The 17668-nt window shown below is 41.4% G+C and overlaps 1 long non-coding RNA gene across 1 annotated transcript in view; it reads left to right on the forward strand.

The window, feature by feature from the left end:
• Positions 1–1030: 1030 nt before the first annotated feature.
• The window catches only part of LOC135230698 (uncharacterized), a 243302-nt gene continuing 226664 nt past the window's right edge, over positions 1031–17668 (forward strand). Inside the window, exons 1-2 of the long non-coding RNA XR_010321307.1 lie at positions 1031–1724; positions 3495–3756. This is a non-coding gene — a long non-coding RNA (uncharacterized LOC135230698). The remainder of the gene's footprint in view (positions 1725–3494; positions 3757–17668) is intronic.

The raw sequence follows: 17668 nt of genomic DNA on the forward strand, positions 1-17668 counted from the left end.
ACCGCCAGCAGGGACATTCCGGACCCAGCAGGGGCCCTTTGCTGTCCCTATAACTCCTCCCTCCCCAAGCACATCCCTCTCTACCCAAACCCTGCAAACTTCTCCCATGCCCTCCAAGCCTTCTTCTACCCCACAACTCTGCCCTCAAACTTCACCAACCCACAAGGATCCGAAGTCTGGATGGGGAAAGTAAAGAGGGTGGAGGCGAAGGTGTGCGATGGGCCGGATACCTCCTGGAGGGTGGGCGTTTGCTTTGGAATGTTTTTTTTCCTTCGCCCTAGAAACTGCTTCCCCTTGCGGGTCCCAGTCTCTCGCGTTTTCCCCACCTCCCTGCCTTCCCTCTTCTTCAATTCTAGTGAGATGTAGAAGGAAAATTAGAGCTGCTCTGAGTCTCTCAGATAGCCAATGATGTAGTGGTCCGCAGTTGGGAATAGGGTCCCCAATTCTGGAGGTTGGGGAACGACTGGGAGAGGACTTGTGGACGGCTCCGGAGCTGGTCCCGGTCGGAGACACCTGATTTGTCCGGGGCCAGTCCTTGGGGGAGGGATTAGGAGGGGATGCTCGGCGGGGACATCCCGCACCAGTGGGTAGAGGATGGGGAGGCGACCAGGGACCCCGAATCAGGTCTTTGCGATGAAGACAAAGCAGAGTGGTGGAGGGGTGAGCCGGGTGTGGAGGGCTTGGCTCCAGGGTCCGAGGGAGCACGGTCATCTTTGAGAGCTTTGCCGTCTGTTGAGGTTTGAAACGAGGGGGAGTTCACGGTCTAGGAAGGTGGGCGCGAAGCTGGAGATGGGAGTCTGCCCTTGGAGACCCTGGACCGGGCAGCGCCGCGCCTGCGGCAACAGGTAGCCCCGTGGGGTGGAGGCCCCGGCCGAACGCCAAACTGGGCTTTGTCCTGAGGATTAGGGGGTTCTCCAAACGGACCTCGTGGGTAGGGGTAGGTGGAGGAAAAGAGTTTTCTAACACTTTGAGCCCCTTTGAATTGTTTTGATGTATTGGGGGTGGGGTGCGAGTGAATCCGAGGGAAGGAACTGGGATGGAGAGCCTAGCGGGTGTCCCACCTCTGATTGTGTAAGCGACTTTATCTTCTGGGGTGACCTCCTACCCTTTGCATTTTGTCTCTTGGGATAATGAAAAACGGACCGAAACTCGATGCCAAAGTAGATTGTTCACGCTGATTGGCAGGGAAAGTGCAAACAAAGAGGTGCATCTTCTGGAAACAATGATTTTTGGCGATTTCACCCAGTCGACTTGTGCGCGTTAGGGAGAGGGGCGGTAAAAGGGTAGGTGGGTGGGGAGGGGACCAGGACAGGCATCTCCTAGGGAAACTTTCCAGCGTGGTAGTGGGAGGACAGGGTCGGGCAGAGTTGCGCGTAGCCGGGGACTGAGCAGCCCCAGCTCGCCTCCGAGGTTCCCAAGCCGGGCGGGAGATTCGGGGAGAGGGAGGGGGCGGGGAGGGGAAGGGAGGGAGAGAGGAAGAAGGGGTGAGAGGGAGAAACCTGCCGCGGCTCGCCGCCTCTTTGTCTGCTCTGGGACTTGGAACAAAAGGGGGAACTCTGATGAACTCTCTCGCCTCCCCTCTCACCCAGACGCCGGGTATATCCCTCTCGCAACTTTGCCGCCTCGACTTTCTCCGCTGTCAGGCCACAAAAAAAGTGTCTCAGCGCCTTGCGGACTTCAACAAGGGAAATGTCTCTTAAGAGTGCGAAGAAGTGGAGAAGAAGGTAAGTCGGGATTGTTGTCCTGTTTATCTCTCTTCCTCTTAGCTAACCCTGCTCCCTCCCCTTCGAAGGACAGTGGGTAGACAGTGGCAAAGTTTGGCTGCTAAGTTTGTGCCTCCTTTCCCCGATTCTCCTCTCTTTTGTTCTTTAGCGAACTTGCACAGATTGCTTTCTTTTTTTTTTTTATTTTGAATAGGCAAAAACCAAGCAGGCATTTCTCTCCTGTGCTTCTTTATATGAGGAGCTGGGGGGAAGGAGGGAAGGGTACCTAAAGAGGGCATTGCCTGGCTCTCTCCCAGCTGCGTGCATAGCGGATGGAAATAATCCTGAAATTGATGGGGACAAGTCCAGTCCCACCCTATCCGATCCCCGGCCTTGGTCATGCAAAAGAAAAAGATATAGATGTATGTGTGTGTGTGTGGGGGGGGGGGTCCCTTCTTCAGCATTTTATAACTTAATTGTCTGCTGAGCGATCTGCAGCTCCAACGCACAATACAAAACCTGTAACAATAGAATTCAGAAGAGGTTCGGGTTGTAAGAGATTGGACCCTTGTGTTTGTGGTCAAGAGGGTTACAAAAAACAGATAAGAGTTCAGCAAGTTTTCTTTGGGGCTGGGCTGAGGTGGTGTGGTGTGGGGTGGGGTGGAGGAAGCCACAGGTTCCAGGTTGTCAGAGATGCAGGGATGAAGGCAGTGGGGGATGGACCACTAGTTTGACTCGACCATCCTGTCCGCCCCCTTCAGTTCCACGACCCACCCAAAATAACCCATGCTATCATTGTGATCCTTTATCACCTCTCTCACTTCACATACCCTCCCCAATCGGAATAGAAGAGGAACTGGAGCCCAGAAGCTCCTCAGACCTAGCCACCCGCCTTGCCTGTCGTGTTTTAACCTTTTGTTTCTATCAGCCACGCCCGCCCGCCCCAAAGTGGGATGGCTGTTACTGCTTCTGCGGGGAGGAGATTCCGCCAGTTCCCCAGGGCTCCCCTCTGAGTGTTTTCTAGGCAGAGGGAGACTCCCTAACTTTGTTTCCTAAGTAGCTTAACTTCAGAGTGTGTCTAGATTGGTTCTTGCTCAAATGAGGTGAATACTCAACAACTAGTAAGCATTCCACTTTACATAAAGGTAGTAAATTTCTTTCAGCACTTTTCCGTTTTACCACCAAAGTTGTTTATCCTGTCACATCTCTTGATTAATAGAAAAGACATTCTAGAGGTAGAAGTTGGGGATTTATTAAAGATGGGCAAATGTACAATTAACTGTTATGATGTGTTTAAATGTCGGCAATGTGTGGGACAGGCCTCTTGAATTTTACAATGCAAATTTAGGTCATTGCCTCAGGTATGTTTTATGGGATAGTTCCAAATACCGAGGTAATTTGTCACCTTCTCCACTTTCCCTCTCTTTTGTGTCCCCACCCTAATCCTAGAGGCTTTCCTCACATCCTGTGACCTACCCACCACCTTCCCCCAGTTTGACAAGTCAAATGACATATCAAACTCACCCTATGGCTGATAGCTGGGGGAAACACCCAAACACAGCCTTTTATTTTAACCTCTTAAAGTGATCATTTTGTATAGTGGCATCTATCATTTTAAACTTGCAGCTAGAAATGATTCAAGTGCTAGAACTATGTCAGTCTGAACTTTCAGTTCAAAGACCGAAGTATACTAGTGCTACTGAAATTTACAAGGGCTATCGTTACTTCTTTTTAGAAAACGAGTGTGTTGAATGACTTGGAAGCTAACCTTAATTAATTTCATTTGTGTAGGTTTAACTGTTGTTATCAGCATCTAGAAAGCACCATTCAGTTGCTGGAGAACTTTCTAACACTGACTTTCTCCATACTGGATCTATGAGTGGACAATATGGAACTGCCGTTATAACCTCAAATCATTCCTGGGTGAAAAGTTATCAAACTTCTTCATTTGGAGTTACTTGAAAGTTAAACGTTGTTGTTGTGTTATTTGATGATGCCTTCACCATGGGGATTACTACATTTTGATCACTGGGAATACTCCACCTTAAAGAAGGTATGTTTCTTTTTAGATACTACAAAAGCAATTCATTTTTGGACTGGGGCTCATGTTATCTGATCAAAGGGATTTATGACTTTGGATTTCCTTGTTTTGAACTGGTTTTTATAAGTCCTTTTTTTATTTGGAATGATGTCTTGATACTTGTGATGAAACATTATCAATTTTACAATGTGTAATTCAACGTTAGCATACATAATGAATGCTGATTACATGGCCACTAAGGACAGTTATGTAACATTGGCAGATCAAGGCACATGTCCTATTTTATTTATGGTTGCTTTTGTTTTTAAATATCACGGTACGATGAGTGTCTCTATATTAGAAAATTCTTGTGGTTGGCTTCTTTTTTATTTTAGTACTTCATTTTGGCAAACAAAATCAAAAACTGGTCAGAAATGAATGATTTTCTAATGCACGGGACTCAATACAAAGTACGATAAGTTCTATCAGGATGAAAACTTGGGCTATATAATAACAGATTCTGTAAATTTGTTCAGTCTTTGCAGTATATATCAAGGTTTTTATACTTGTCATTAAGATTAATTTTTGTTGCTCTCTATGAGAAAGCAGTTAAAATTTCCCATAAATATGGCTAGTAGTATAAAAAGTTTCTTTTGATATGGTGCATGCTTTCTTGTTTCCCAGTTGTTTCCCATGGGAAGTGAGGGTTTTCTTTGTTTCAGTTGCTTTGAAATGATTTCATTTGTAGTATTTGATCCTCCAAATGATTCTGGTTCCAGCTGGTTTTAAATCCTCCAGATGAAGAATATCATTAATATGTTAGTATAATTGAGAAATTGTTAAGGTTTAGTCAAAGAAGTTAATCGGGAATTGGAAATATTTTTTATCCTGCTCGAAGTAAAAATGCAGTATGATTTGCTTCTTTCTAGTTGTCTGAACTCAGGTAAGATACTTAATTTCCCCTGGCTTCAGTTTATCATCTATAAAATGAAGGCTTGGTTAAATAAACTTTAAGAAATCATTTAGTTTTAAGATTCTTTTATTTATTGATTGCTCCTGTAATTCAGGTACATTCTTTCTTGTGAAGTTTGTTTTTTAATTGTTGAATAGTTAAGAGTTACTGCATGGAAAACTTAATGTGAAATAATTACATTTATTTGTCTGAATGCTTAGTTCAAGGAATATTAGTTTAGGAAAGATGCTTTAAATTTTCTGTAAATATATTTTTGTCAAGGTGTACTATATGGAAATATCAGATTCCCTTAAACGTTCTCCACAAAATTTTATCTGCTGGAATGATTTTTTGGGGGCGGAGAGTACAGTGTTATTTCTTAACAAGTGTTTCACCTAGAAATGTCTGAAGTGATTGTGTTTGAATTTGTTCTAATGACGGTTACCCAGAGTTGGGCTCAGAGTTTTAGAAATCAGCTTTGGAAGGAAACAGATCTGGGTTTGAACTCCAGCCAGGGGCCTATTTACGGAAAATAGCGCCTATGGCAATTAGTTGAAAATTACTGAATGATCTCTCACAGCTGGTGATGAAACTGCTATGGCCAATAACAACTGCTCATTAGTGCCCCTCCTCAAGCGCCGCCCAGGGCATGCGTCCTACATGCCATGCCTCAAGTGATTACTAACTGCCATAATTGCTAACTGGTTACTTGACTTCTTTGGGTCTTAGTTTCCTCATTTGTAATGTGGAGATCGTAGCACCTACCTCATAGGTTGTTGTGGGGAATATATTTTCTAAGCATCTGCAAGAAAAAACAGAGGGCTTAACACCTGTAAATATGTAATAAAAGATACCATTATTAGCTTTTACAATGAATTAGTGACTTTAATACTTTTAGCTTTCTGAGATGACTGTTAAAAGTTTCAAGTCATACCAAAAAACCCACGAGTCGATTCCAACTCATAGCGACCCTATAGGACACAGTAGAGCTGCCCCATAGAGTTTCCAAGGAGTACCTGGTGGATTTAAGCTGCCAACCTCTTGGTTAACAGCTGTAGCAATTAACCACTATGCCACTAGGGTTTCCTTCAAGCCATATAAGCCAAAAATTTTCACTAAAATATTTAAAGTTAATTTGGGCAGGTGGTTGTACATATTTAAATATGTTTTTCTTGGAGAATACATTCTATTCAATTATTTTAGCCAATGAAGTATGATTTACTTCAACAAACATTTTTTAAGCCTTGCTATGTATAAGCATGTTGTTGAATGTGGTAGCCGTATCTTGGAATATGTGGCCCTTCCATTTCCTTACAGGAATATCTGTAAATTGAGATAAAGGCAACTTGCTAGAATTGTTTTATTGAAATTTTCTATTTTCAATACTATCAATGATGAGTTGACTTAGACATAGTTTTAAAAATTTATTCATTGCTTTTCAGCTAAAATATGAAGTGATGGCTCAGTGGTTTCTTGATGGTGAAATCAAGAAGTATAGTGGGTTTTCTGATAATAGTTTTTATAGAACGAGCTTTATTTAAATAAAGACCTCCTAGTTACTACAAGGCACTTAGAAGAATGGCATTTCATTCTGAAATGAAATTTAAAGTCCTGGATTTTCATTTTCTAGATCTATAATTTAGCAAGATGCAGTGCCTTCTCTGAGTATTTAGCTCAAGGAAGATTGTATTCATTTTATCTTCAAGAAGTTTCTGATAGGAATACTAAGATATTGCTTTTTATCACCTGTAACTTACTAGCAGATATTTGACTAGAAATGATAGAGTTAAGAAGAAAAATGTGGAATTACTATTAAATTAGAGAAACATCTTTTTTTTTTTTTTAAATAAAAAGTTGTATCTAAAACTTTTTGTTTGTGGAAAACATCAATTTTAATGATCAGATTATATGTTATTAAGATAGCAATTCTAATATGTTGTTATTGTTCAGTTCTAACTCTTAGTGACTCCATGTACAACAGAATGAAATACTGCCGGGTCCTGTGCCACCCACACAATCATTGCTACATTTGAGCCTGTCGTTGGCAGCCACTGTGTTGCACTCCATCTCATTGAGGGTCTTCCTCTTTTTTGCTGACCCTCTACTTTACCAAGCATGATGTTCTTCTCCAGGGGCATCATGCTTGGTAAAGTAGAAGGTCAGCAAAAAAAAGGAAGACCCTCAACGAAATGAATTGACACAGTGGCTGCAATAATGGGCTCAAGTATAACAAGTATCATGAGGATGGCACAGGACCAGGCAGTGTTTCATTCAACAGTGCATAGGGTCACTATGAGTTGCAACCAACTCAACGACACCTGACAACAACAACAACGTACTTAATAACTTTATTATTTTATACTCTTAGTTATCTGAAGCTGCTTGACTTGGGTGAATTTAAATTACTGGAACCAGAAAAATCTACTAAAGCATTCACAATAAACTTTACATACGGGTACTGCTGATAACTGGAGGAAACACCCGAACATAGTCTTTTGTTTTAACTTGTTCAAGTTATCATTTTGTGTCATCACAAAATGTTATTAAAACTTGTAGTTAGAAATGATTCAAATGCAAGAACTATGTTGATTTGAATTTTCATGTGAAAGACTGAAATACTGTAGGAAGAAAATAAAAATATTCAGCTGTGCCTTCTAGAAGCACCTTATCTATAAATAAAAACCAGTTATTTAACTTTCAACTTTATGATAAGTCTGGGAAGTGGGTGATTACCTAAAAGTTGTATTATATTCTGGGTACCATTTGTATTTATTTATTTATTGGCTATGAGTTTCTTTAGGTCCTTTTTTGTGTTTCCAGATTTACTTTGATCTCTTCTTTGTAGTCTCAAATTTGCTGATTTTTTAATGTCAGCCATCCCTTAAGAACTCTGTTGATATTTCTGCTTCTTATTGTTGAAGTTAGAGGTGTCCACAGGTATGTTTATCAACAACCTAGGGAGTCTACTTTGATCATTCATTCTTTTAAATAATATTTACTTAGGGCCTTCTATGTGCCAGACGTGGTTTTAGGCACTGAGAATACAGTAGTGAGCAAAATAAATAAAAATTCCTGTAGTCTAAGGGATTGGACTAGACTCTAAGATAATGATATTGGTAAGAAGTAAGGTTCTTGACTCAATTAGACACATGAGACTGTGTGGGCAGCTCCTGTGTGGAGGAGAGATGAGAAGGAAGAGGGGGACTGGAGCTGGCTGAATGGACATAGGGAATAGAGGGTAGAGAGGAGGAGTGTGCTGTCCCATTTGGGGGAGAGCAGCTAAGACTGTATAGCAAGGTGTGTATAACCTTTTGTATGAGAGACTGGTTTGATTTATAAACTTTCACTTAAAGCACAATTAAATGGCGGACAAGTAGTAAGAGATGAAGCCTGAGTGGAAATGGAAATGCGGGAGCTGGGAGCAGATCACACAGGACCTTGAAGGATATTGCAAGGACTTTGAATTTTTCACTGAAGGAGACTGGATGCCATTGAAGGCTTTTAAACAATGAATAGTCTGATAAAACTAATGTTTTAACAGGATAACTCTGGCTGGTGGGTTGAAACCAGACCAAGCTAGTTGTTATGGATTGAATTGTGTCCCCCCAAGAGACATGTTGAAGTTCTAACCCCTGGTACCTGTGAAGGTGACCTTATTTGGAAATAGGGTGTTTGAAGATGTTATCAGTTAACATGAAATCATACTGGAGTAGAGTGGATCCTAATTCGATCTGAGTGGTGTCCTTATGAAAGAGGAGAACAGACACAGACAGACAGACAGACAGACAGAGGGAAGACGACCATGTCATGATGACAGTGGTGTTATGTTGTAGCTTCAAGGCAAGCAATGTCTGGAGCTACAAGGAACTGGGAGGAAGAGAAAGTATATATATTTCCCTAGAGCTTTCAGAGAGAACATGTCCACGTGGCCACCCTGATTTCAAACTTCTAGCCTTCAGAACTGTGAGAGAGTAAATTTCTGTCCTTATAAGCCACCTATTTTGTAGTGTTCTGTTATGGCAGTCCAAGGAAATCAATACAGTGGGCAAAGGTAGAAACTAGGGAGACCACTTAGGAGACTATTTCTGGTATTCAAAGGAGAGGCGATAGTGGCTTGGACAAGGATAAAAGTAGCATGGAGGTAGTGACAAATAGTTAAATTCTGAATATATTTTAGAGTTAAGGTTGGAGGATTTGCTGGTAGATTGGATGGGAAGAATGAGGAAAAGAAAGGAGTCAAGTATGATCCTCAGGTTTTTGGCATGAGCACCTGCAAGGACTGAATGATCATGACTGGCGATGAGGAGCACGCTTGGGGTGGGGAGCCCAGGAACCTAGGTTCATACATGTTAAGATGATGATACTTTTTAGGCATCTAGGCAGTTTGATGGAATTCTGGTGGTGCAGTGGTTAAGCACTCAGCTCCTAACTGAAAGGTTGGCAGTTCAAACCCAGGTACTTCATGGGAGAAGGACGTAGCAGTGTGCTTCCAGAAAGATTACAGCCTTGGAAACCCCATGAGGCAGTCTACTTTGTCCTATATGGTCACTATGAGTTAGAATTGACTTGATGGCAATGGGTTTGATTTTCTTGGTTTAGGCAGCATCTTAGTTACCTAGTGCTGCTCTGATAGAAATATCACAAGTGAATGACCTTAACAAAGAGAAGTTTATTCTCTCATAGTTTAGGAAGCTAGAAGTCTGAAGTCAGGGAGCCAGCTCCAGGGGAAGGCTTTCTGTCTCTGTTTACTCTGGGGGAAGGTCCTTGTCATCAATCTTTGCCTGGTCTAGGAGCTTCTCAGCGCAGAGACCCTGGGTTTAAAGAACATGGTCTGCACCTGGTTCTTTCTTTGTGGTGGCATGAGGTCCTCCTCTCCTCTGCTTGATTTTCTTGTTATATCTCAAAAGAGATTAACTCAAGATACAATCTAATCCTGTAGATTGAGCCCTGTCTCATTAACACAACTGCCTCTAATCCTGCCTCATAACATCATAGAGGTTATGATTTACACCACATAGGAAAATCACTTCAGATCACAAAATGGTGGACAACCACACAATATTGGGAATCACGGCCTAGCCAAGTTGACTCACATTTTGGGAGGACATAATTTAATTCATAACAGGCAGTTTGATGCACAATTCTGGTCTTCGAGGAAGAAGTCTAGAGAGAAGAAATTGTGAGTTGGAAGAAAATTAATGCTATTTAAAGCAGTCAGACTAGAAGAGATCACCAAGGGAGTGAGTATAGACAGAAAAGAGATGTAGGTAGTAAGCCTCGGGGAGTTCAGATTTAGAAGTGGAAAGTAAAAAGTAATGAGAAAGGGGCTACCCCTGAGGTGGAAGCTAGTGAAGAGGCAAGGTAAGCTATGCAAAATGCTGTGGATAGCTTGAGTAAGGATGAGAATTGAGAATGGCCTTCGAGTTTAGGCATTTTGGGGGTCAGTGCTCATTGGTAGACTTGTCAAGAGCAGTTTTGGTGGAATGGTGAAAGATCACATTTTTCTCCTTATTAGTATTACATATCTTAAAAAAAAAAAAACTCACCTATTTAAATTAAAAGTTGCCAGTACTTTATAATTCATAAAATGCCTCCATGTATATTATCTTAGTTAAGCCTCAGTAGTAGCCTAAGAGAGGGAGAGATGAGACGATGATACCTGTTTATTTTACAGAAGAAGAAATTGAGACTCAGAAGTAAAGTGATTTGTCCAAAGTCACCCAACTATAAGATAGAGCTGTCTTTTAACTTCAAACTCTTTGCCATCTACAATACAGACGATAGTAATAATAAAACAAATTCCAGGATAATGTGATATAGATGATGATAGGGTATGTACAAATAGAATTAAAGCAGGAGAAGGAGTGATAATCTACTGAGGTCAGAGAAGACTTTCCTGAGTTGAGATTTAAAGATGCATAACATTTTGACATGTAGTCAAAGAAAGGAAAAACATTCTAGATATACAAAATGTGATGTGCAAAAACATGAAGGTATGAGACAAAGTGGGGAGATAACTGGAATGTGTTTGGGAGGCTTAAGCCATTTGATTCGTGTTGATGCTAGAGAGGAATGGGTGGGGCATAAGGCTGGAGTGGCAGCAAGTGTTAGTTTAATCTTAAGTTGAAATATGGTTTTTCGAAATATGCTTTTAGTATAGAATAAATAATTGGTATCATTTTAAATGTACCTTATCATGTATAATACTATATGCAACCTAGCTAGAAATGCTAAACATGCATGTTGTTGGGTACCATTGAGTCGATTCTGACTCATAGGGACCTTATAGGACAGAGTAGAATTGCCCCATAAGGTTTCTAAGGGTGTAACCTTTTTATTTATTTTTTTATTGTACTTCAGATGAAGGTTTACAGAACAAACTAGTTTCTCATTGAACAGTTAGTATACATATTGTTTTATGACATTGGTTAACAACCCCATGACATGTCAACACTCTCCCTTCTTTATTTTGGCTTCCCTATTACCAGTTTTTTTTTTATTTTTTTTTTATTACCAGTTTTCCCGTCCCCTCCTGTCTTCTGGTCCTTGCTCCTGGGCTATTGTGCCCCTTTAGTCCGTTTTGTTTTTTGGGCCTGTCTGATCTTTGACTGAAGGGTAAACCTCAGGAGTGACTTCAGTACTGAGTCAAAAGAGTGTCTAGGGGTCATACTCTCAGGTTTCTCCAGTCTCTGTTGGGCCAGTAAGTCTGGCCTTTTTTTGTGAGTTAGAATTTTGTTCTACATTTTTCTCCAGCTCTGTCCGGGACCCTCTATTATGATCCCTGTCAGAACATTCAGTGGTGGTAGGTAGGCACCATCTAGTTGTACTGGACTCAGACTGGTAGAGGCCATGGTAGATGTGGTGCATTAGTCATTTGGACTAATTTTCGCCTGTGTCTTTAGTTTTCTTTGTTCTCCTTTGCTCCCGAAGGGGTGAGACCAGTGGCGCATCTTAGATGGCTGCTCACAGGCTTTTAAGACCCCAGATGCGACTCACCAAAGTTGACTGTAGAACATTTTCTTTATAAACTACATTATGCCGATTGAGCTAGATGTTCCCCGAGACCATGGTCCCCACAGCCCTGAGCCTAGCAATTTGGTCCCTCAAGGAGTTTGGATGGCGCTTCCATGACCTTGCCTTGTACAAGTTTGCTGGCTTCCCCAGTATTGTGTACTGTCTTACCCTTCACCAAAGTTAACACTCATCTATTTAGTATTTTTCCACCCCCCCGCCAACCATCAAAGATTGTTTCTTTTTGTGTGTAAACCTTTTCATGAGTTTTTACAGTATTGGTCTTATATAATATTTGTCCTTTTGTGATTGACTTATTTCACTCAGCATAATGCCCTCCAGATTCATCCATGTTATGAGATGCTTCGCAGATTCATCATTGTTCTTTATCGTTGCATAATACCCCATTGTGTGTATGTACCGTAGTTTATTTATCCATTCATCTCTTGATGGACATCTAGGTTGTTTCCATCTTTTTGCTATTGTGAACAATGGTGCAGTGAACGTGGGTGTGCATATGTCTATTTGTGTGATGACTCTTATTTCTCTAGGATGTATTCCTAGGAGTGGGATTGCTGAATCACGTGGTATTTCTATTTCTAGCTTTCTAAGGAAGCACCGCAGTTTTCCAAAATGGTTGTTTCATTTTGCATTCCCACCAGCAGTGCATAAGAGTTCCCGATCTCTCAAAGTCAGGCTGTAATCTTTATGGGAGCAGACTGCTAGTTTTTTTCTCCTTCAGAGCGGCTGGTGGGTTCTAACCACCAACCTTTTGGTTAGCAGCCCCATGCTTAACCATTGTGCCACCAGGGATCCTCTAAACATATATATATATATCTCTCACTAAAAAGGCATATTTTCAAAATTCTTTCTTCCTCCAAAGTTTAATGTATATCTGAGTCAAAACATACCACCGAATAGACTCTTGTGACTGTATTTTGTTGTCTCCATCAGTTACAATGCTTTTGGCTTCAAGTACACAAATTCCTAAGTAAAAAACAGCATATGTAAACAGTGAGGACTTTTTGTTTTGTTTTGTTTGGATTTCACATTAATTAAAGGGATTCAGAGTAGGGCTGTTCCAGGATTGGCTAATTTCTCAGCTCAACAATGTCATGGCTCCTGGTCAGCTGGCTTTCTCCTTCTGGGCCTGAAGTAGCTATAGAAAAACCGTCATGTCCTCACTTGGCAACCTAAGATAGGAAGGACTGAATGCTTGTCTTTATACCTTTTTTTTTTTTTTTTTTGTAATTTTACAGACTGGTGCAACCATCCTTACTTTTAGAACATTTCTATAACTCTAAAAAGATCCCCAATGCCTATTTGTACTCATTCCCTGCTCCTACCTACCGGTTTCCATCTCTATAGATTGGCCTTTTGTGGACATTTTATATAAATGGAATCATTAATGGAATATGTGGTCTTTTGTGTCTGGATTCTTTTGTTTACCACGGTTTTTGAGGTTCATCCATGTTGTAGCTTGTATCAGTAATTTGTTCCTTTTTATTGTTGAATCATGCAGTGGATTTGCTGTATTGCAAGCTAAATTTCTGCTAAACTTTAAAAAAAAAAAATAGCCGAACGGTTTTCCAAAGTGGTGCGACCATTTTACATGTACGGTGTTTCCATCAGAAGTGTATGACGGTTCCTAATCCTCCACATCTTGGCCTTTTATGTTTTTTTAAGAGTGAGGAAACTTTCAGAGAAGTGCACTAGCAGAGTTCCCTACAGGGTAACTACGAAATTCATGACTAAACCAGTCACTGGCAAAGAGAATGCAATTATTTTGAGAGGCTTAGACTGGTGGACTAATCTCCTGGGCCTGGGAAGGAGTCCATGGTGCACATCGGTGCCCGGTGTCAGAACAAAATTGGAATGAAAGGGTGGAGAGGGCTCTTGAATAGGTAACTAACAAAGTCAATGTCATGTCCCTCTGTCAGTGTACGGATATGTTACTGATTTAAGCTTACAAAGTAGAGCCAAGTGCCCCATTTCTATAACAGCTGTTCTTTAAAACGTTAGCCACAAAATCGAACAGAAATAATTCGTCCCAGTGGAATTCAGATTATTAAGGTGTCCTGTATTTATCACATTAATATATTCTGAAAACTAACCTGTCTAAACTAATAGCAAAATAATCAGAACTTTGGTAAGTGACCCTGCCGGCAGTTAAGCCTAGCATTCCTTTCATATGAGACAACGTATAACTTTCTGGCATTCTAGTAGCTTTTTTTTCATAATCTTCATTAAGTGTGAATTAACAGCCACCAAATCCTTGGCTTAAGATACAGAAAGATATTTAAACTATGTTAAGTGTTGGGCAATTTGGCAGCAACTTGAGAAGAATTATTTGAGCTCGGATGGAAAAAGAAAGACTTATAGGCCTACCTTATTCTTCTGTTGACTCCTGTAAAAACGGCATTGGTGGGGTCTGACCTCCTCTAACTTCACGAGGGGAAAGGAGAACCAAGATCAACAGCAGCAGGCTGACTCCCATGAGGCAGAGGCCAGACAAGCCTTCTCTCTCTGCCATCTTTACCAGTTCTGACACCATCCCTCTCACAGCCCTCTCTGCTGGGTTCGAGAATTCATTGCAGTGGCCACACAGAGCTCAAACCATACTCACGATTGCGGGGTTTCTTAGGGAAGTAACACGTTACAGTTCAGGCTTAGGAACATTCAGGATACAGTTCTTCCATCTGGACAGCTTCTTCCCAGCTGTGCTTGCAGACACGCCTCTCCCTGGCCCTAGGCCCCTGCACAAAGGCACTCAGCTTTCTCTCTCTGTGGGCCTGGATGCCTACTGTGCTGTCTCCTGCTGCTAGGTCTCTCCTGCCACCATTTCTTATCATCTTCATGGTTACAGCTCTCTCTCTCTCCCTGTCTTTGCTTCCAGGAGCTTCTCAGTGCAGGGATCCCAGGTCCAAAGGTTGTGCTGGCTCCTGGCTGTTCTTCCTTGGTGGAGGTGGGATCTTCTCTTCCTCACCTCTGGGGTGGCTCATTTCAAGTCCAGCAGGATGGCAAAACTAGCCAGTCCCCTTGGTAGGCCACAGTTACCCTTTCACATAGTCCCACCCAATTGTTCATACGGTAGTTACAAGACCATAGCTAGAGAGGCCACACAAAAGTGATCTGTCACACTGCAACTCCTTTTTAAACATATGTTTTTTTTAATTGTGAGGTATAATATACATACAGATAAGAAATCGGCCATATGCCTAGGCTATTGATTCTGCCCTTGGTTGTTTAAAGTCTAGACTGTGTGGGTCAGTATGTTTATTATCAGTGGAATGGTGCAGTCTTCAGATGATTCATGCTTGGAAGTCCCTGAAAATCCAAAGCAAACGTTTTTATAATTAGGATGCATCATCTCTGGGGAGTTATAACTTCTTAAGGGGGACTAAGCTTCTGCTTTAAAAAAACAAAAACAAAACCCATTGCCATTGAGTCCATTCTGACTCATAGCAACCCTGTAGGACAGAGTAGAACTGCCACATAGAGTTTTCAAGATGCAGCTGGTGGATTTGAACTGCTGGCCTTTCAGTTAGTAGCCGAACACTTAACCACTGTGCCACCAGGGCTCCAGTTTCTGTTTAGGGAGATGAAAAACATTTGGAAATGGATAATGGCAGTGGTGGCACAACATAGTGAAGGTAATTAATTAATGGTACTGAACTATATACTTCAAAAAGGTTAAAATGTATATATATAATGTATGTAACTACAATAAAAATGCATAGTCAATAAATTTTGATAATTTAGGCATAGTTTCAGATAATTATAGAGGAAAATTATGTTTGAAACTAATTTCTGCTACTCTCCTTCTCCTAAAATTATAGAGGTTATTATCTGTTTTCTTTTAAATCATAGAATAGGCACTATTGCAGACTATGATACTTCGAATTTTGTTAACTGCAGGTATAATACCAATATTTTGAACTTTAGAGAGACTTTTTTTATCCACACAACTCTAATAGTTGAGAGTAATTTCATTTTACAGATGGAAGAAGCCAAGAAGAAAAATTTAAGTTTCTTAAATATTCAAACCCAAACCCATTGCTGTCGAGTCAATTCTAACTCATAATGGCCCTATAGGACAGAGTAGAACTGCCCTGTAGGGTTCCCAAGGCTGCAGTGTTTACGAAAGCTGACTGCCACACCTTTCTCCCATGGAATGGTCGGTGGATTCGAACTGCCAACCTTTTGGCTCCTTCTTAAATATTAGTGGGTGTGAAATATACATCTTAAAATTTATAGTTCAGCGCTTAATTTCACAGAGAAGTGGTAACCATTACAGAAACCTCAGACCTTTGTGTAGCAGCATCTTACTCATTATCTTAGTTGATTCTCACTTGAATCCCATGTAGTAACTGTTAGTAGCATCCTTGCTCTACAGGTGAAAAAATTGAGATTCAGAGACCTGTTCTAGTCCCAGGAATCCAGCCAGTTAATCTTACAATCCAGATTCTGTATTTGTGAGTTTGCTTACTTGCTACGATTTATTTGTTACCCCCCCAATCAATCAATACTTGCAGTGCTTTTGTGGTCAATTGCAGACATGTGCAAAGTGGAGAAATATTTGTTACCCGATGTACATGTTCCCAGCTGAAATCGAACAAGGCAACTCTGCTTTCTTGTTTCAGCTTTCATACTGTAAACAAGTGTCCTTTTTTGTCGTCTATTTAGTGCCTTGCTTTTTGCAGAATAAAATACTGCTACACAAATGTTTTGGTTGGTGATTTTGCTGTTTACAATGCCCCTCAAGCATAGTGCTTAAGTGTTGTCTAGTGTTCCTAAGGGCAAGCAGTCTGTGATTTCTGCCTTACAGAGAAAGTAAGTGTGTTAGATAAGCTTCATTCAGGTATGAGTTATAGCGCTGCTGGCTGAGTTCAGTGCTTAATGAATCAACACTATGTGTTAAATAAGGTGTCTTTCAACAGAAACACACATCAAACAAGCTTATGTATTGATCAGTTGACAAAAATATTGTGACCAGAGGCTCACAGGAAACTAACCCTGAATTTTCCTTAGGAACAATGGTTCAGTATTTACTAGTTCAGTGTTTGCAGTATCTTTATGGACCCTAACTGCCATAAATAATGGGAGCTGACTATACGCTCTCTTTGTATTGGAAGTTAGGGACCACCAATGTAAACCAGGAAGAGAGAAAACTTCCACCTGAGAGCTTCTGCTCACCCTGATGAGTCTACCTAGTTTCACAAGGATATGATTTACTTTGAGACCCAAGCACTTAACTTTGCTTAAAAAGAGGATGGCATTGCAAGGAGCAGTTGAGAAGCAGGCATGGTAGGGGAACTAGTCATGTTTTCATGTCAGAATTTAATTGGATGGCTTCATCATTTGGAATGAACTCCCAAAAGATGAAACATAGCAGTAGTCATAGAATCCTCCTTCTGTAGGAAAAGACAAGTACTTTTTGGATCATTCCTTCATTTAGAGTCTCCTTAAAGCCAGGTCCCCAAGGAAGAGCTTTGTGTAGGTTCACAATTCCCAAGCCTTGAATTGAGGACTTTCCTTCAGATTCCACCTTGCTTTGCTCCTGAGGTACATATATGAAAGGGACTGCATGCAATAACCTGTGAGGACAGTGGCGGTTCAGAGGTAGCATTCTCACCTTCTGTGCAGGAGACCCACGTTCAATTTCTGGCCAGTACGCTTCATGCACAGCCGCCACCCAGCTCTCGATGGGGGTTTGCGTGTTGCTATGATGCTGAACGGGTTTCAATGGCACTTCTAGACTAAGATGGACTAAGAGGAAAGGCCTGGTGGTCTACTTCGAACAGTCAACCAAAGAAAACCCTATGGATCCCAGTGGTCTAGTCCACAACCAGTCACAGAGCAGGCAGTGATTTGTTCCATTGTGCGTAGGGTTGCCATGATTCTGGAGCCAACTCAACAGCATGGGGTCGCCATGATTCTGGAGCCAACTCAACAGCATAGGGTTGCCATGATTCTGGAGCC

The sequence above is a fragment of the Loxodonta africana genome, chromosome 1, assembly GCF_030014295.1.
Source record: "Loxodonta africana isolate mLoxAfr1 chromosome 1, mLoxAfr1.hap2, whole genome shotgun sequence".
Lineage (NCBI taxonomy): Eukaryota > Metazoa > Chordata > Mammalia > Proboscidea > Elephantidae > Loxodonta > Loxodonta africana.